A 21,019-nucleotide genomic window follows, 5' to 3' on the forward strand; every position below is an offset into this window, starting at 1 on the left:
TATCTGCTGCATTATAGCTGAAACAGCCCTGAGCTCTGCAAACAGCTGCTTATCTTGCTTCTTGGCCCCAACACCAGCAGCGATTTGACTTCACCAGAGCATAGTTTACTGCACTGTACCTCTTCCTTTTGTCAAAGTTTAGTTGGACAGAAGCCAAAGGAGGTGGCGTAGACTTCCAGTTGGAAGCCTGTACCAAATTTCACCAATGTTAGGTACTTTGCAATTTATCTTTAACAAACAAACAAACAAGCAAAAAAAGCTCAATTGCAGAACGCATCACAACACTGGAATTATTTTGCTCTGACTCTGTTACAAATGTGTTCTGTCTTCTAACCATCTTTCTCCTTTCTCCTCCCTTCTATTTTAGATGACTGACAGCACACTTACTATTGCTGGTTAGTTTCCATTCACTGCAAAGTTGGAATAACTTATGATAAAATTACTGTCCCAGTTATAGATGAATGACAACGTTTTTACTCTAGCTTGTTAATTTCCACTGACTGCGAAGTTGGAATAACTTGAAACAAATATAATGTCCTGATTATAGACGAATGACAACTTTTGCTATTGTGAGTTAGCATTTGTTGACTGCAAGGTTAGAAGTAAGTCACAATACACATATTGTTCCAATAAAGGTAGAAACTTAGTAAGATGATGATAACCTCTTTAACTCCTTTCCAGCACTGCAGATTTTGCTTTCTGGCAATGGCCATAGCCAACTCCATAATTTGGATTTCAAATTTAGTAAGTGATAAATCATGCATGAGACCCAAAATATACAAAGCAGCAGTTGCAAAAATATTCTTCTTCAGTATTTTAGAAAGAACATCACAAAAATGTTTGCCAAATGAATTAGTGTTTCTATAAAAAGATGTGAAGAAATGAGCTTTTAAGAGATTATAACACTAACACATGCATTATTATTACTATAGCTAGTAAGCAGCAATTTCAAAACTAAGATATGCTCTTTAAAATCAATGAGAACAAATTCCTTGCAACTGGTCCTAAGTCACACTTTCAAGAACTATGCATCAGTATCAACAATAATCACGGTCTCCATTGAGTATTTAATTCTGCACTTCCTCTGTTAGTTTAGCTTCCACGTTTCAGAAATACAACCACATAAACAGTGATGGATGTTTTCCTGCTCATTCCAGCCTTAGACAGAACAGACCGTCTTACACCCTGTTTCCTATTTCAGTGTTTTTTTCTAAAACACTCATAATGATTGTTTGCCACTGACTGGCATGGTACATTCAGGAATGTAAGTACTATGGTCAGTTCACCACTTTCTGAGCATAACATTCACTAGAAAGTACTGCTGGAGAGTCTACATTCAAAAAATAATGGTTTTCATAGGAATCTGGCCTTTTTCAAACGCTTGCTGAATGCTGGGGTTTCTAATTGCCTGGTAAGAAAACCTCACTCTTCTTCTGGAGAACATCGAAGTAAATAAATTGAGGTAGAAAACTACCAGTAAAGGGACCTCCCCCACTAGATTGTTTCCAGAGTTTTGGTTAAAAACCATCCTTATGCTATCTTTAGTAGATTTCGCTGTCAGGAAATTCTTCCTTGTAAAACTTTCCTTATTTATCCCTGTTATGCTTAGATAAATTCAACCTTCCCGGTATCATTTTCTTAAGAGTTGTAAATTTTATCTTGGTCACCTTCAGACGTCAGCTATTCCTAAAACATCAACTACTCCATGTCACTAAATAAGATTTTTCAATATTCTTATAACTCAGTTTCTTGAAAGCCTCCGCTATTATTTTGCAGCTTTGTTCTAAGCTCCCTCCCATGTTCCAAGTCCTTGTTGCATAAACCCAATTTCTACTCAAGGTGCAGCCAGCTGCTCTTTGCTCTGAATATGCAAACAGAAATCACATTTCACTTGCCTATTTCTACTAGGGTTGTTGTTACTCTAAAAGACTCTGTGGGTATATAATAAAATGCAGGTAGCACCAACTGTGTGAAGAAAGGCTGATTTATAACAAAGCTCTAAGGGATGCTCAGACAATCATTTTATTTAATTGTCATCATTGGCTGAACATTTCTAACCCTCTAATTGCAAATAGAGGTTGCCTTGTGCAGTGAAATGATTCTTATAACAATGAACCATTCATTCTGCTGTGACTACACCAGTGGGTGGAGGGGAAGTGCCAGCTTTGTAATGTTTGAAATTATTATTATTAAAACAACTTTACAACTAGGATATTGGCTTATCTGCAAAGAAATAAAAAGCCTTCCATCTCTTACCTGTTCATGTTTTAGAACCACTGTAAGTCAGTAGCAACCATAACCATCAGCATCTGATAGGGATGGTATTAAAAAAAAAAAAAAAAAAAAAGATGAGAAGCCTTTTCAGAAGAGGTGCAGAACTGAATAAGAAGCAATGCAAGATTTGCACGGGTCCAGCAGCAAGGGAAATCCTTGCATGGTCCTTGAAGTAATGACTGGGAACAAGATCAGAAAAAGAAATGTTATTTTAGAAAGAGGCAAGGAGATTATGATGCTAAAAATTATAAAATCCAGTAGGAATTAATCTATCTTTTTGCTGTGAAAAGTACAAGATATGGATCTACATATGCTTGGGCTGTATTCTTTTCAAGAAATAACATGATAGTGTTTCAGAGACCATTATTCAAAGCTTGATTCTAGAAGAAATATAATACCAAAGTCAGTCTGTCTTTGTAGAGATGAGCTTTGCATTTATTGTTTTAATTTAGGTTTTAAAACCAAAGAAACAGGCCAGCTATTTATTCCATTATAGTTGCTATACATCATCCCTCCTTCTCTTAACTTCACCATGGAAGCTCAAAAGAAGTTTAAAAAGAAACACATCACAAGCTTCATTTGACAAAAAAACATTGCTTACTTCGTGCACTTCTCTGTAATCTGGAATAGATGGCATGTTTGGAGGACAGCTGAAAAGGTGGATGTGGCTCCACATCCCACCAAAGTGCTGGGATCGCTGCTTTAAAATGATCCTTTGTGGCTTGTGGTAACTTAGAACAGGCTGGAAGCTGCTGCAGTCTGTGCTTGGGAAGGGACAGGAACTAGCTAAAGCATAGATCTACTAGCCCAAGGAATTATACGAGGATTTTATACATGAATCAGATCATACCAGGTCAAAGTTAGAGGTGATGCCTTGAAACCTACATGAAATGAGAATAAAAGTGATGCTTTGGAACCCTTGCCAGTAACTTCTACAGGGGACTATGATATTTTACCCTAGAAAACATATTACTGGTTCCATTCATATGTTAACTAAGAGGTGTTCTTCCCTCCACTTACATCTGGATCCCCGAGGAAAGTCTGAAGTAGTTTTTTTCTGGAAGACCAAGTGGGTACATACTGCAGGAGGGTCTCAGACATGGGACTTCTGCTTGAGCATCTGAGTGATTTACTCTACAAAGCTTTTGATTTGTAGTGTTTTCTGGTTATTTTCTTAATGGATATCTGACCTCATAAAAACAAGGAAATTATCCTCATTATCTCTACCTTATGGTCTTGCCCATGACAACATGTGGCTGTTTTACATGTTACAGGCAGTATCTGAGTTTTCTGAATGAGCCAGACCTTTAGCACACACAAATCAGATTAAGTTGACTCACATAAGCTCCCGTCTTCCAGTAGGGCATTTCTTCTTTCCTTTAGTTTCAAACATAGCAGCTCAGATTTCCATTTATGTGAACATCTCTTACACCAATTACATATGATTCTTATGCTATAATTAAAATCCCTCTGCACAGGAAAAAAAAAAGTGGTTTGAAAATGCATTAATTAATTACATTAAATAAGCACACAAGAGACTGCCCTGGAGTTTTTATTTGTCCTCTAAGAATTTTGTGAAGTTAGCTGCAATTCACAAAACTGCTGAGCTTCATAAACATTTTTCTCTTAAATTTCACCTTTTGCACGTCTTACTGGTTTCTGACAGCTCTCAAGTAGCCACAAGCATGTTTCTATTCCTATATCTTACTGTGTGCATTCGCTAAATACTTTGCAAGAGGTTTTCCTCAAAAGCTAAGAACTTTCCATAACCTCTTTTTTACCTACCAAGTTCCAAGTTCTGCGGGCATACTCTCCTGAGATTCTGACCTCATTTGTCTGATGATTTCCATCCAGCTACCGCATTCTTTACAGCAAGTACATGAAGAACCTATAAGCACCAGGAAAAGGCTTGTGTAAATGTATTCAGAGGACTTAAATTAAGAGCAGAACATCCACAACACAATAAAAAAAGATTCATCTTAACTGTCCAGTGTTGCATCTCATTGTCTCTTCTTCTGTTACTAGGTAAAAAACAAACAAAACCTATTTATTTAATATTAAATTTATTATTACAGCTGTGAAATTGGGCAGGAGTTTTAGATGGGAGCAGGAACTAGAATAATTGCACAGCAGTGATCATTAGTAAAGGAAGACAAAAGAATGCTTGGTTGGGAAGAGTGGTCTTCCAGGTGCTACAACAGAATTCATCAAAATGCCAAGATTTCTGAATATTCATCTTAAAGGAGAGAACATTTGCCACCATCTCACTTTGCCACAGCTTTGTCCAAACGGGACTATCATACAAAATTCTGCTGGTGTCTTTAGCACAATGGAAATAAATGATGAAGAAACCCTGTGCTAACCAAACACAGATCATTTGCAAAGTCTGAGTGGGAATTTTTATATATGAAAGGGGAAGGATTAGAACCTATGATCACATGAAATACAAATTACAATCCTCATTTAGAATACATGGCAAAAGAACTCACACAATAAGCTGGAGGGATAGATCCAATCATTCTGTATGCTGCATTTTCTTCCTGCACTGCTTGTTAGGCTGCTCTGAGATGGAAGGAAAGATCTTCTCCTGCTGTTGTTTCACATGGGCACCGCTGATACAACCAGGAGAAGCCTGAGGAGTATCAAGAAGGATTACACAGCTCCAGGAGCAGCAGTAAGGGACTCAGGGGTGCAAGTAGCTTTTTCAACAGTCCTCCCAGTCAAAGGAAGGGGGTTTGAAAGAGCCATTTGAATCAGGCAAATCAACAAATGGCTACAAGACTGGTGCCACAGTCAGGAGTTCAATTACTTAGATGATGGGACTCGAATTGAGAAACATGGTCTGCTGGAGGCTGATGGCATCCATCTGCAAGAGAAGGGGAGGAGCATCTTTGGTCATAGGCTTGCCAAGCTGGTGAACAGGCTTTACAGTAAAGTTGCCGGGGGAAGAGAACTTCAGTTCATGCCACCCTTACCAGTTTGAAGCCAGTATCAGCAATAGATGCCCAGAGCCTGGAGGAGGGTCACAGGTCAGCAGGAGAGCACCTGAAGACCAGCACAAAGGAGTTCCAGCCACTGCAGCCAGTAAGGCAGCTTCACTGGGTGCCCAGCTAAAATGCCTCTATGCTAACACACATGGCATGGGCAATAAACAAGAGGAGTTAGAGATGTACACACACCTCCAGGGCCATGACCTCACTGGCATTACCAAGATGTGGTGGGATGGCTCCCATGACTGGAGTGTTGGAATGGAGGATACAGGCTCTTCAGGAAGGACAGGCGGGGGAAATGAGGAGGAGGTGCCGTCCTCTATGTCAGTGAGCAGCTGGAGTGCATGGAGCTCTGCATGGGGATGGATGAGGAGCTGACAGAGAGCTTATGGGTCAGGATTACAGGAAGCTGAGGGACAGATGACATTAGAGTGGGGGGTCTGCTACAGGCCATCTGACCAGGAAGACCAGGCAGATGAGGCCCTCTCTAGACAGATAGGAGCAGCCTCACATTCACAAGCCCTGGTCCTCATGGGGGACTTCAACCACGCTGATATCTGTTCAAGGGACAGCACAGCAGGACCTAAGCAATCCAGGAGGTTCCTGGAATACACTGATGATACCTTCCTTCTCCAAGTGATAGAGGAAACAACGAGGAGAGATGCTATGCTCTCCCTCCAATAAGGAGGGGCTGGTGGGGAATGTGAAGCTCAAGGGCAGCCTTGGCTGCAGTGACCATGACAAGGTGCACTTGAGGATCCTGAGGGCAACAAGGAGGGAGCACAGCAAGCTGGGCTGTGGAAGAGCAGACTTTGGCCTCTTCAGGGATCTGCTTGGTAGAGTACTGTGGGATAAAACCCTGAAGGGAAGAGAGGCCCAGGAATGTTGGTTGATATTCAAGGATCACCTCCTTCAAGCTCAGGGGCAATGCATCCCAACAAAGAAGAAGTCAGGCAAAAACAACAGGAGGCCTGCATGGATGAACAAGCATCTCCTGGCCAAACTCAAGCAGAAAAAGGAGGCCTACAGAGAGTGGAAGCAAGGACAGATAGCCTGGGGGAAATACAGAGAAATACAGAGCAGACAGGAATTGAATGAGGAAAGCTAGAACCCTGATAGAATTAAATTTGGCCAGAGGCACCAAGGGCAACAAGAAAGGCTTCTATAGGTATGTTGGTGATAAAAGAAGGAGTAGGGAAAGGAAATGGGAGACCATCTCCAGAAGGAAATGGGAGACCTTGTTACCCAGGATATGGAGAAGGCTGAGGTACTCAATGACTTTTTTGCCTTAGTCTTCACCAGCAATTGCTCTAGCCAGACCACCCAAGTCACAGAAGGCAAAGGCAGGGACTGGGAGAATGAAGAATTGCCCACTGTAGGAGAGGATCAGGTTTGAGACCAGATAAGGAACCCGAAGGTGCACAAGTCCATGGACCTAATGAGATACATCCATGGGTCCTGAGCGAAGCGGCAGATGAAGTTGCTAAGCCCCTGCCCATCATATTTGAGATGTCACTGCAGTCCAGTGAAGTTCCCACTGACTGAAAGAAGGGAAACATAACCCCCTTTTTTTAAAAAAAAAAAAAAAAAAAGGAAGACCTAGGGAACTATAGGCCAGTCACTCTTGCTTCTGCACCCAACAAGCTCATGAAGCAGATCCTCCTGGAAACTGTGCTAAGGCCCATGGAAAATAACAAGGTGACTGGTGACAGCCAATAGGGCTTCACTAAGGGCAGATCATGCCTGATAAATTTGGTGGCCTTCTATGACAGGGTTACAGCATCGGTGGCTAAGGGAAGAGCAACTGACATCATCTACCTGGACTTGTGCAAAGCATTTGATGCTGTCTTGCTCAACATCCTTATCTCTAAATTGGAGAGACGTGGTTTTGATGGGTGGGCCACTCACTGGGTAAGGAATTGGCTGGATGGTTGCAGTCAAGGACTTGTGGTCAATGGTTCGATGTCCATGTGGAGACCGGTGATGAGTGGGGTCCACAGGGCTTGGTACAGGGACCAACACTGTTTAACATCTTTGTTGGCAACACGGACAGTGAGATTGAGTGCACCCTCAGCAAGCTTGCCAATGACACCAAACTGTATGGTACAGTCAACATGCTGGAGGGAAGAGATGTCATCCGGAGAGACCTTGACAAGCTTGAGAAGAGGGCCTGTGCAAATCTCACAAAGTTCAACAAGGGCAAGGGCAAGGTCCTGCTTCTGGGCTGGGGCAATCCTAAGCACAAATACAGGCTGGGCAGAGAATGAATTGAGAGCAGCCCTGAGGGGAAGGACTTGGGGTGTTGTTTGGTGAAAAACTCAACATGAGCTGGCAATGTGCGCTTGCAGCCCAGAAAGCCAACGGTATCCTGGGCTGCATCAAAAGAAGTGAGGCCAGCAGACTGAGGGAGGTGATTCTCCCCTCCACTCTGCTCTCATGAGATAACATCTGGAGTATGGCATTCAGCTCTGGGGCCTTCAACATAAAAAAGGACACGGACCTGTTGGAGCAAGTCCAGAGGAGGGCCACAAGGATGATCAGAGGGCTGGAGCACATTTCCTACGAAGACAGGCTGAGAGAGTTGGGGTTGCTCAATTTAGAGAAGAGAAGGCTCCAGGGAGACTATCACAGCCTTGCAGTACCTAAAGGGGGCCTACAAGAAAGCTGGAAAAGGACTCTATACTCTCAGGGAGTATAGTGATAGGACAGGGGTTAATGGCATTAAACTAAAAGAGGGTAGATTTAGATCAGATATAAGGAAAAAATTCTTTATTATGAGTGTGGTGAGGCACTGGAACAGGTTGCCCTGTGGATGCCCCATCCCTGGAAGTGTTCAAGGCCAGGTTGGATGGGACTTTGAGCAACCTGATCTAGTGGTAGGTGTCCCTGCCCATGGCAGGGGGGTTGGAACTAGATGATCCTGAAGGGTCCCTTCCAACTCAAACCATTCTATGATTCTGTGATCTTGGCACTCCTGTTTCATGCCTGTCATTACTATGACAATACCATACGTTCCCTTCAGCATTGTATGTCTTCCTTTACCTCTCAGCAGCAGCACCATCAGTTACTCAACAGGAAATATCTCGAAATAAGTCTTTCAGTTGAGGAGTCTGCCAAAAAGAAAACACTTTTAGAAATAGACAACTGATCTCATAAACAGAAATAAATCTAAAATTAACTGAAACAAAAATCACATGTCACCCTTCTACGCCCCCATCCAGGTCTCTGGGTGCTTGGAATCTTAAGCTGTACTCTCCATTCTGAAACTAAATTAGACTAGCAGTCTGAAAACGAACATCAGATTCAAAGTTTGGTGTAGCGGGTTGAAATGATACATTCTATACTTAGATATAAATGCACAACTCTAGACTCATTTATACTTGTAAGTTGTTTCCTAGAAACAAAATCTTATGATTTCAGTTCAATTAGATTGTATATTTTAATTAATTCTCTAATCTTTCTCTGGAAGCAAATCATCAAATAGAAGAGGCATCTGCACTGTTCTAATTGGCTTAAATAGAAATAATGAATGCACAACCTTTGGGTTGATTGGACACCTGGATTATTTCTCACTGAGAAAAATAATATATCTATCCACAAGCAAATTTGGGGAAGAAAGGAAGTGGTAATTTCATCAACAGAGCATTAGAAAAGAAGTGTGCTAGAAGTACACACATTTATTAGGCAGAGCATCTACTCAATCTACTGTTAGAGCTTCACTTTGAAGACTGAAATGAAACAGCAACAGTTTGTTTCTTTCAGCAATTTCTGTAATAGAGAAGAAGGTAGGATACGTTCCACGTATCTAGCTATAAATGGTCTCAGAATCCTTCTGAATATAATACACCAGGAACTGTGTTTGCCACCTTCATTCCTTCTGACTGAAATAATCCCACTGACATATATTTCTCCTTTTTTCTTTTTTTTCTTCTTTTTTTTCTTTTTTTTTTTTTCCAGGCAGAATGAGTTTACGTTTTCTTAAGAGGATAATACTATTGTTACATCTAGCAAACAATAAAAAAGTACCTTGAACTAATTCTTGTAGAATACAGACTGTTTACTTTGCAAAATTAATCTCTTGTACATGGAATTTCATGTAGAAAACACAAACTTCATGAATGATTCCCATAAGGATTCATTTAGCAGGCTTCATTATGTGGAAAGGGTATAAAGAAACCGAAGACCTAAAATGGCTGCTCAGCATTATATTGTTCTGTGGCTGCTAGCATGATTTACAACTATGCATTTTCTGCTCTTGTTTCTTTAGCTCAGTGCTGAATTACAAGTGAACAACTGGATTCTGGGATTCATCTTCTAGTTCAAAAATAAAATTAACCTGATCATGGGATATTTTTCTAATGCAGTAAGTCAATGAATTCTTTGTAAGGAAATACATTATTTGGGGGAAAAGATCCTAACCCTTTTCAAACCTTTCTGTTTCACTCTTATGTGAAGAGTAAAGAATACTACATGCAAAAACAGACCACACAACTACAAGTAAGGTAGTTTGATACCATTCCAGTAATTACATGGATAAGCAATTCAGAATGCTTTGCATGAACAAATATTTAATCAAATAAAAGGTGACTAGTATGCTTTGACTTCATTTGGACGTACATGTGCAGCATGTTTGTGTACAGATGTAGTTATCCGACAACACGTGCAAGCTGAGACATCACCTTCAGTCCTCCTGACAATATGGATCTTTCTGTCTGCTTAACAACTGTGGTCCATATCTGTTATTAAATAATGTATATAAATGCTGCAATCCCATCCCATGAAAAATCATAAATAATTACTGAGCATTTTGTTATATATATGACACAAGCCCTGTCTCAGGGGCTTGCGGTCTACACAATAACAGGCTAAAAATATTGAAAATACTACACAAGGCCAGAAATTAGAGGGAATCTGGCACTGTTCAATATGAAAGACTTGAGAGAAGACATTTCTATGAAGGAAGGGGAGACAGAATCTTGAAGTTCAAAGTCAAGAGGACACAAACATTAGAAAGCCATCTCAATTTGGCTTTCATGCAGCATGCAACCCCAAGACCTACTGGAGGGAAAATGACCTCCATGAAGGTAGACAGTCTTTACCATATTTCCAGCTCTGTTGCAGTGGCACCTGAATTTTTACAATTAAACAGATGCGCATCCAGGTAGGTCTTACAAATCTAAGGGATTATATTGTGTTTTGTTTTTGTAGATCACGTTAGGGAAGTAGAGAGACATACCATGTTAAAGTGATTTCACAGCCATCTGCAAAAGGATCAGGAATCCAAACTGGGTATGCAGATCATCCCTGTGCCTTTTGGAAATCTCTAGGATGTGGCTGTGCTTGTCTCTGCGGCCAATCCCACAGGCTAGGGCAGGCTGGGGGAGGTGTTTGTACTGGCCCTTTTCCTTCTGTTTCGCATCTCCAATGCTGGTAGACAAAAGCAACCAAAATAGCTCTCGGGCTGTCAACCAAGGTCCCGGGCAACAGGGAAGGTTCTTCAGCTCCCTCCTTGTATCATAGGCCTGGATTAGGCTGAGTTAGCCTTATTTCTTTGTAAATAAGGGACCAGTATCTGCCAGCAACATGCCTCTCATTTTATCTGATCTCATAAGAATTATTTTTAGTAAGAACTAGTTTGCCCTGAAAGAAAGCTATTCTCTAAAAAAAGCTTTGTACACTTAAGACATATGGGACAGAAGGAAGCCTGCATCTTGCATTACTTTTTTTTTTTCCTTTCAGTCACCAGAAAAAGGAAAAAAAAAATTGAAACTGCCCTTTTTAGCAAACAGAAAAGATAAATGCATTGGTTCTAAATTGAAAATAATAGATCTGCCTTATGCCATTCTTGACAACCTTTCCTGAAGTCTCGTTAGCTCACAGAACACGTGATGTGCATGGCTCTTATCTCTTTTTATAACAAAGTTGCACAGGCATAACTGCACTGAAGTAACAGTTGTATAGCTGTACTTGAATAGGAGCTATTTCTATCACTTCTGTTATAAAAATTAATTGAAATAAACAGTTTACAGCCAGTCGCCCTTTTTGACAAGCTTACTGGCACTACAGACATTGCTTAGGGTCATCATACTCTGTATTTTTGTACACAGACTCAGTGAATGGAATGCATGATATGCTTACTAAGCTACTTTGGATAAACATGGAAAAAATCTAGTGGTGTACTTGTCACAGACCAGAACGGTTTCATGTGCTATGTGATTTGAAAGGAGATTCCTTTGCTATGTGTCATTTACCTTTTATACATTGCTGTTGCCTGGTATTTCATAACCCTTAATTCTTTAGATGCCCACACTGAGATTGTTATATACATATATGCATAAAAAAGATTAGAACTGTGTCTTCTTACGTGATGTCATGTTATAACCCACAAACAGCTTTATTGCTCTTTACCATGTTTGGAAACAAAGGGCAAGGGATGCCGATGCTGATGACGTATGCTTCTAGTCAGAATCATTTCCTTTCCGCACTTGGAAAACAGAGCTCCTTTCCTTTACATACATTCTATGTACACATGCATAGCCTTGGGACATCAGGATAACTAGAAAAAAAAAGTCTTCTGTTTATATGTAAATCAAAGACAGTCACGGTCACGTGTTAAATGATAAATAAGTTGGTGATGTGAATTCAGCAAAAACTGTTATGAGTTAAATTTTAACTTAATCTTTTAAGCCATGATCCTGCAATTTTAAGGATCTTTGAGTAGGTTGGGCTCTGTCGTATGTGAATTAATTGTTAGCATAGCTGATAAAACAGTAAACAGAATCCGAGATTACAAAAGTCTTTGGGAAAAGAACTGTGTGTGTATGGGCAATGTATATCACAAGACAACCTCACTGGTGGATGACTGCATTCCCTGGCACAACAGTAATGCACACACTATACTTCAGTTACTGCTAATTCTTTAAATCAGTTGGCACCGCAAAGAGAGAATTATGGTATTAAGCGTAAGACTTGCACTGAAGATGATGCAGGGCCTGGTACTCCCTCCCATTTCTCCTGTGGGACTCTGAATGCATTCTCCAAATCCTCCGTGCCACTGCCTCTGCATGCCTGATGGTAACTTCACCCTCCCAAGAAGGCTGAGAAAGTAAACGTGTTTAAGGTGAACTGAAGTCTTCTCCTGGAATTTACAAAGTAAATGTAGCTATTTTATGAAGTACTTTGTGATATTATGGATAACGAACATGAGGCTTCCTGTAGCTCAGGTTTTTATGCTTTCCATTTAAGTCACTGTTTTCAGCTATTTACAACACTGGCAAGTATCAACTGTGATGCCTGAAATTTACCATTCGGGGTATTTATCTCACCTCAATACTTCTGGAAAACTCTAGCCAAAGTAACCCAGTCAGGAGAAAAGCATACCATTTTGCCTTAAAAAAGTTTACAGCCTTTTTTTTTTTTTTTTTTAATCCCAGAATATCCTTATGCTAAAAATATGAAGAAGGTATCATGAATGCTAATATCAAGGAGTTACCTTTTGCTGTTCATAGAACAAGCCTTCTGAAACTTCTGAAAATTGTTTTGCATTTGTTCCGTCAAGAATGGACATGCTCAGATTAAATTTGTGTTATGTGATGAAGAGCTGTGTAGGAAAATATGGGGGGCATCCCTGTGGCAAGGAGTACCAGGGAGTAAGGGAAACTAGAACCAACACTGCGCTGGTTTTACCCTGCTGGGCAGCCAAACTCCATCACAGCTGCTCTCTCAATCCCTGTCCTCAAAGGAAAAGGGGGAGAAAATATGATGAAAAGAAAAAGAAGGGCTCACAGGTTGAGATAAGGACATGGAGATCACTCAACAATTATCTTCAAGGGCAAAACAGATTCAGCATAGGGAAATTAATTTGCCTATCACTAGCAGACTAAAGCAGTGAGAAACTAAAAGCAAACTAAAAACACCTTCCTCCCCATCCACCCTCTTTTACCTCCCTCATGGCACAGGGAACGGGGAAAGGGGGCTGTGGTCAGTCCCTGACGCTTCGTCTCCGCCACTCCCTCACGGTCATTCTCTACCCCTGCTCCACCATGAGGTCCCTCCCATGGGATGCCGTCCTTCCCGAACTGATCCTATGTGGACTGCTGCTCTTCAAGCACTGCTCCCACACGGCTCCGTACCACGGGGTCCATCCATCCCCCAGGAGCAAACTGCTCCAGCACGGGTCCCCCACGGGTGGGCGGCAGCTCCCCCCAGACCCCCTGCTCCTGCGTGGGCTCCTCTCCACGGGCTGCAGCTCCGGCCCGGGGCCTGCTCCTGCGGGGGCTCTCCATGGGCCGCAGCCTCCTCCATGGACCTCTGCTCCAGTCTGTGGATCTGGAATTACAACCCATCTAATGAACCAAACACATGTTGGTAACACGTGAAAGGATATCAATTTTATCTCCTTAAAAAGCTATGATAATATATATATAATATACAACAATTACTATTAATAATGTAAAAATAAGAATATATATACATAAAAACTAATTTTAAAGGACGGTGAGTGCAATGTCAAAGCCTTAAGAAAACAGGAAATACAGGATTTGATGTTGACCTTGCAGCCATTGCTCATCTGTTTTGACCACTTGCATTTTAATACAGTCTTTATTTCTGCCACCTCATGCAGAGGTTCTTCCAAGTCATCTGGTGCACAGGAATTACTTCAACCTTTTATTCTTAGCATTGGTAAGCATTCATGTGGTCATAGTCCCTAAGTCAGTGGGTGTTGTGTAAGCACATAAGAGAGCCAATCTATTCACTTACAACTCTGCAATCTAAAGAATCTAGACTGTAATTCAATAGCTGGAACTTTTCTCTGCAGTGCCAGAATTAAATTCAGCCACAATCCCCAGCTTATTTTACTAGTCATCCTTCTTTGTTTTTTCTTCACTACTTAGGATTTTATTTCTTTTATTTAGTTTAAGTTCACCCTTACCCTTTTCCAGTAGAGTATTCTATATTTCTCCCCCTTCTCCATCCCTGTTTTCCTTTCCATCTCAGTTTCTGTACTTCTTTCCCACAATTAGCTCACTTTTTTTTTTTCTTTTTTCCTTTTTCATTTCCATTTTTATTTCCCTCTTGTGTCACAAGGAATGAAGCCTGGATCTTGCATTATCTTTGTAATTGTTTGAACCTGTATGACGTATTCAGACCACCTCTATAGTCACAAGAGCTCAAACTTGATTTTTTTTAATTTTAACCTGATTCTGGGCAGCCTTCCAACTATGACATCAGTCTTACGACATCTACCCAAGTTTGCTGACATCCTGAAAGAATGATCTCAAGAGTTGTATTCTCCTGCCTGAAAGGGCCAGTAATGGTACAATACAGTCAGCAATTAGCCAGTTGACATCTAATTATTTTGGGAGTTGGAACAGTAGAGGGGTAGAGAATGAAAAACTCCAAGAAGCGGCAATGGATGAAAGATGTGCATGGGCGCGTGATGGAAAAGCAGAAGAAAGTTGAAGGAGGAAGAGAAGGAACTCAAGAGCCCAGAAGTAGCAGTAACCTAGAGGACAGATTTTCTTTGTGTGATGGAGAAAAAGAAAATAAATATAGATCAAATTTTAGTTACAACATAATTTTAATCTATGAATAAACCTCCTGGTAATATCAGTATGAGATCAGGTGATAACTGCAGAGATTATAATGAAACACGATAACCTGCCTTCTTTTTTTGTCAGCTCTGCTCCCTTATCCATCCCTATTTTCTCTGCCTAGGCCTGCCCAGGCAGCTACTGCTGAAGTGAATAGGAGCTTTGCCACTGACTTCAGGAGGAGCGCAGTTGGGCCCCACTTGCGGATTACTGTAAATTGAGGCCAGCCTTGGCAATGTGCTCACTGAAAGGCCAGTTCCACTGCAGGAAGCAGGGGATGTTTTATTGACAGTGTTAATGCACTGTGGAGCAATAAAATTAATGGGTTTTGCCCTATTATGGAGCAACATGGCAAAAATTGCAGAATCCACAGTATTACCCTACCCGCAGTTTTCCATTGACCCTAATTATAGTTATGTTGCTAAACCTATATAATTTGATTTTCAACAGCACACCAGAAAGGCAGGAGCTCAGCAGATCCCAGTGCAATTGCAAGCAGTTTGCTGGGCAAATGTATTTTGCTTGTAGTCAGAGGGAAGGTGCATAACATATTGAGAAAATAGATGTCTAAACGTTGGGCCTCCAGCTGTAGTAAAGGACAAGAAGTAACATCAGTTAGTTAGAGCTGTCATGCCTGGAGTTTGATGTTGAACTCCAGATGTGTAAAGCTGATGATAGCTTCTTGCTCTAGTGGCAGGTGGTAGATTGAGTTGAGGCCAAGAGCAATTCTCGTATCTTCAGAGATAACAAAAGACTGAAGCACCACTGATGTGGCACTTGGGCCTTGTACATCTGACAATGACAGCACAACTCTTTTTCTCCCATTATTCATCCCACATAAATAATCCGTTGCCATTTTAGTAGTGATTTTATAAGCGAGTGTTCACTGGTTGCTCAGCCTCTGTCCTTCCTGCTCTTACTGCCCTGCGTGCCGGGGCTGGCTGGGATGGAGTTAACTTTCCCCACATCAGCCCACATAGTGCTGCGCTCTGCACTTGTCGCTAGAACAGCATTGATATCCCACCAATGTTTTGTCTATTGCTGAGCAGTGCTGGCACAGCATCAAGGCTGTCTCTCCAACACCCTCCCTAAAGCCAGAAGGCTGGGGGTGGGCAAGAGGTGTGTGGAGAGGGGACATTGCCAGGGCAGCTGACCTAAACTCACCAAAGGGATATTCTGTGCCATATGGCATCACATTCAACAACGAAAGCTGAGGAAGGGGAAGAAGAAGGGGGCTCTCATTATACTGTCTGTCCTCCCAAACAACCACTCTGTGTATTGGGACCATGCTCCCAAAAATGCAGCTGAACATCACTTGCTGATGGGAAGAATAATTTTCTGCCATTGCTTCCACAAGGTCTTTGCTTGTTTGTTTGTTTGTTTTGATTTTTTTTTGTTGGTTGTTGTTGCTGTTTGGGGGGGGGGGGAGTGTTGTTCTCTGTTTGCTATTGTTGTTTTTTTCCCTTTAATTACATTTAATGTCCCATCCCTGGAAGAATTCAAGGCCAGGTTGTTGGGGCCCTGGGCAACCTGATCTAGTGGGTGGCATCCCTGCGCATGGCAGGGGGTTGGAACAAGGTGATCTTTAAGGTCCCTTCCAACCCAAGCCACTCTATGATACGATTCTATGATAAACTGATCCTTACATCAACCTATGAGCCTTTTTTCCTCCTATTTTCTTCCCCTGTTCTTTTGAGGAGGGGGAGCGAGAGAACAGCGTGGTGGAGCTTAGCTAGCCATCAGTATGAAACCACCATACCCAGTTAGTGGCAAAGCAGTACTAATTGTCACTAGGAGCTCATCTGAAATCACTAAGGCACTCCACAGAAGATACTACACTGCATTAGCTGGTATCAGCTCATAATCAAAACCATGCCAGACAGCACTGCAGCTAGTGACACACAGGTGAAATCCCACTGAGGCGATTTTAAGTAGACAAACAGGCTTTTTGTGAAGAAACTGAGGTGTAATTGAGGTCTTTTCTGCCAACACTGCTCAGATGGTGGTAACCTCCAGCAGAGCAGCAGAGCGGGCAGCCCAGTGCAGCAACTTCTGTAGCTGCTGCAGCAAAATTCAGTAGAGCTCTTCTCTCAGTTCTGAGAAACGCTCTTGGCATTTGTGGGAATTGAGCATCCTCTTACTAAAGCGAGAAGTAGCAAGGGACTTGATTTCAGATTGTTACTGATTTTGTTTTGCTTTCAAAGGCAGCATGATTAAAACTTGGATTCTAATTATCTCTCTCTTTTTTTCAAGTAGCAGTGCCTAACTAATTCCCAGTGTTCGTCCTAAGATCAGAAGCAAAGCTGTCTTCAAAATTTATTTTTTTAGATTCCAAGCCAGTCATATTAGAATAGTGACCAAGATGAATCTGTTCTCATTCTGTGTTCAATAATTAAATAAATTAAAAAATAAATAAATAATGAAATGCCAAATCCTGCAAGGTGCTGAGAAATGCAGCATTGTGGTCTGAATCTAGTCTGAACTTGCACTGTGACCCTGGCTTACATTTGTCTTCTAAAGCACAGTAAGCAGACATGATAATAAAGAAGCAAAAAATATACAATTAAAAAATACATTCAGACAGATAAAAACAATGGAAGAACTACCAATTCTAAAAAGACTACGTTCAGTAGAAGACAATGGCTAAGCTTTACTTCATCAGATGTATAACTGTTTAAATTAGGTCAAAATCCATCCCAACTTTCATTTTTAGATCGCAGTCTTTAGAGGAACTGATTTATCAGGATGTTTAAATCCAGATGCACTACAAATAAGCCAGGAAAGACAACTAAGCCTCTTGGCATAAAACAAATGAGCTGAGAGAAAAAAAGAAAAAAAAAGAAAAAAAGAGTTCAGAGAAAGTAAAAAATAAACAAAACAAAAACAAACAAAATTAAGCAAACAAAACAAAACGAAATAAAACTGCCAGTGAGAAGTATGCATAGTTTCAAATCCCTTATGCTACCCTGCTTGGATTTGCTCAAGTTCATCCATTCCCCTCCTTTTCTTCCCCCTCTTTTTTTTAACATTTGTCCTCTAAACCACCTTCCCTATAAACACCCTTTAAGGACTGTGGAATTAAGGGTAAAATCCTTCCAGTCTGAGACCAGGTCTCCTTAGTTGTGGAACAGCCCAGCAGAGAGAAATCCTTCTTCCTGCACAAGCTTTCCTTTAATGATGGCTAATTAACCTGGTGCTATGTTAAAAATTTACTATATTTATCATGTCTGACTCAGTTCTTATTCATTGCTATTCAAGAGCACAACAGAGATAACTTGCCTTATTTTCATCTGTGTTCATGTAGTTCAGCTTGGGTAGAGGGTTAAACGAACTCCAAGACTTCAGTTCTTTTAGATCGTGTACAGGATGCTGATAGTTTTACCAGGTAGGATGGACTGATTATAAGACAGTCAATGCCATCTATGTTACCATTATATTCCTCTGTTCTTGATCTTGCTCCTTTTGTTTCCTACCACACTCCCTAGAGGCCTTAGTTTGTATTCGTTCACTCTCTCAAACATTTTCCCAGATGCTCAAATCCCACTTCTGTTATTGCATTTTTATTTTATTTTTTTTAGATTTGTCTGGATCCCTCGTGCAGAGTCAGGACTTCCCTGTTCTTTAGATCAGCGTTTTCCTGGCTGAGCTCCAGCTCAGGTAATTATATCCAGGTCTCTCTAATACTTCTCCCTCCCCTCTAGCTGCATTTGGAGAAGTTATTCTTCACTTTCTTTTCCCAACTGCTTCATAACACTGTGGATGCTGAGAACAGACAATATGTGTATTTCAGAGAGGCTGCGCATTATGGGTGAACCAACACCATTCAAAGGGTGACTGAAAGTACAGTTATGAGGGACGTCTTCCTTTCTTTTTCATTTGAATGCTATTTAGAGTGGACAGTTGTCATACAAAGTTGAAGCTGAAGGACAAAAATTTAGTCCGGATTAATGTGTTCTTGCTATTTAAATGTGGAGACTTCCTGCTTTAAATTATTATTGAGTCTAGCATAGATATGTTCAGCACCTTGTATCACTTGAGCCAGTTGTCACACAACGCTCACAAAAATAGATTTCTCACTTATTGTTAGCAATATCAGTAGAGAGGCTAAAGGCAGAATGAGCATTGCTAGAGGTAATGCCATTACATCAGCCATGTGGCAAACTACAAAACAAGATGAATAAAAGCCTTAATTTTGCAATGCCTATGTTCAACCTGCTTTAAAGAGCAGTTCTCTGATTCTGACAGCTACCCAGTGCTAGATCAAAGACAACTCAGAGTATACTTTCCAGTGAAAGAGGATCCAAAGAGAGTCACATTTAAGAGAGAAAAAAAATATATTTCTTAATTAAGAAGTATGAACCATAAACTTAGGCAAATCACAGAAAGAAGAAATGTAGTATCAAAGCAAGATAGGGAAACCCGAATGATCTGCTTACTAGGTGATGCTCATTTCCTCCAGGACATGGTCGTGAGAACTGGCTGCAAGTACTTATGCAAGCTTATCTAGCTGCTCACTGCAGTGCAGTTCTTCCAAGGCGGAGAAATGGATATTCGCACTTCAAGCAAGTAAATTATAATCAGTTCTAACTCCCTCCCCTCAGAAGAATTTGAGCTGTTGCTATCAGTTAGAGGTGGTTAGTTGTTCCCTAGTCTGGGAAGAAGTGCTGCGCTCAGGAAATTCTTGAGGAGACAAATGATTCAGGAGAGGCTTATGCTTACAAGAAGTTTAAGAAATGTTTTTCTGATCCAAACTTGAAGGCTTTATTTTCTCCATGGGCCATCTACCTGAGAAGTATTATCAGAGAGCAGTCTGATCTAATTAGTGCTGGATGGAACAGAGTTTGAACCAAATTACCTCTGGAGGACCGTTTGAACCTAAGTTGTTCTGTGGTTATTTTCCAGCCTGCACACTAAAATGACAGCCTGTATCTGGAAAGAAGCCAGTCATGCCCACTCAGCACTCACAGGGGAATCCTTCATTCCAGGGAAATTCCTACTGGGAAAGAATGAAAATAAAAACCAAACATCTACCTGATGCAAAAGTAACAGAAACTATATATTGTTTTTCTCTTCCTCTGAAAACTTACATGTTTGAAAAGATGCCAGATCCAGTTCAGTTTTTAAATAAATAGATAGATAGATAAAAATCTGATTTATATCCAGCTATGCCATGATTGAATTTGGATCCGTCGCTGAATTAGGTTCGGCAGCACAGTCACACAGTGACCATCACAGACCTCACCTGATGATGTCCACCTGGCTGAGATGGCTTCTGCACTTGCCGCAGAAAAGGCTGAGGAGAGAAAACGGAAGGGAGAGGAAGGGTTGGACCAGGGGCCTGTGGAAGCATATATATGCAAGCTTAAGCTAACCTTACCCTACTGCAGAGTGAAGTTAGCACAGTCCCATGCAGTTCTGATTACAGGACTTGGCTAGTGCAAAAATAGCTGGCACCAGGTTCAGTTTCTTCCTCTTCTGCTAAACAGTGCTTTCATGTGAAAAGAAATTGATCCCAGCACTCAGTAACATTTTCATCCTCCCTTCCCTGCAGTTCAGTGGTTATGTAAGCAGTAATAAATCCATATTTGAAGTACTGTTGACTGCCTTAGAATTCGAGCAGTAAAGGAAATAAAGTAATGCAGCCCTTACACAGTTAAACATGGTGTCTAATGCTGGGAATAACTAAAAGCATTGTTGACTAAGGAACTAAATAAAACTGTAATGCACTACTGTATCATTTTTTATAATCCGTATTAGCAGAAACCAGGAACAAGCGTGCATGTTTGCACATGACAAGCTACAGGTACAAACTTATTTAAACTTATTTTAGGATTCTTGCTGGAATCAAAGCACTGGAGACAGGGAGAGATTTGAAGTATAGAAACATGGCCAAGAGTTGGAATTTTTATGAAGAAATATTCACTCTGTAATGGTATCCATGTAGAATGGATGCAGTTAGCTTACACTATACCAACAGAGATGAGTCTGGTGATGATGATGCTACTACTTGAAAATCTGATAAGAACTGTAATTAGCATTATTTCTTGCTCATCTGTTTTCAAAAGGAGTGATATCAGAATGAAGCCAATTCCACAGCTTCATAAAGTTCAGAATGTTTCTTTTTTCTGTTTTAAAACTTTGAACCTCGAACAGGTTTTGAGG

General features: G+C 40.9%; 1 long non-coding RNA gene across 1 annotated transcript; it reads right to left on the minus strand.

The window, feature by feature from the left end:
- Positions 1-4,209: 4,209 nt before the first annotated feature.
- Positions 4,210-19,671, minus strand: LOC308192592. The gene is made up of 3 exons (XR_013948914.1): positions 19,294-19,671; positions 8,307-13,609; positions 4,210-5,140 (listed from the first exon to the last, which is right to left on the minus strand). It is a non-coding gene; the product is annotated as an uncharacterized lncRNA (long non-coding RNA).
- Between the last annotated feature and the right edge of the window lie 1,348 nt (positions 19,672-21,019).

Source organism: Anser brachyrhynchus, assembly GCF_964034855.1.
Source record: "Anser brachyrhynchus genome assembly, chromosome: 3".
NCBI classification, from domain to species: Eukaryota; Metazoa; Chordata; class Aves; order Anseriformes; family Anatidae; genus Anser; species Anser brachyrhynchus.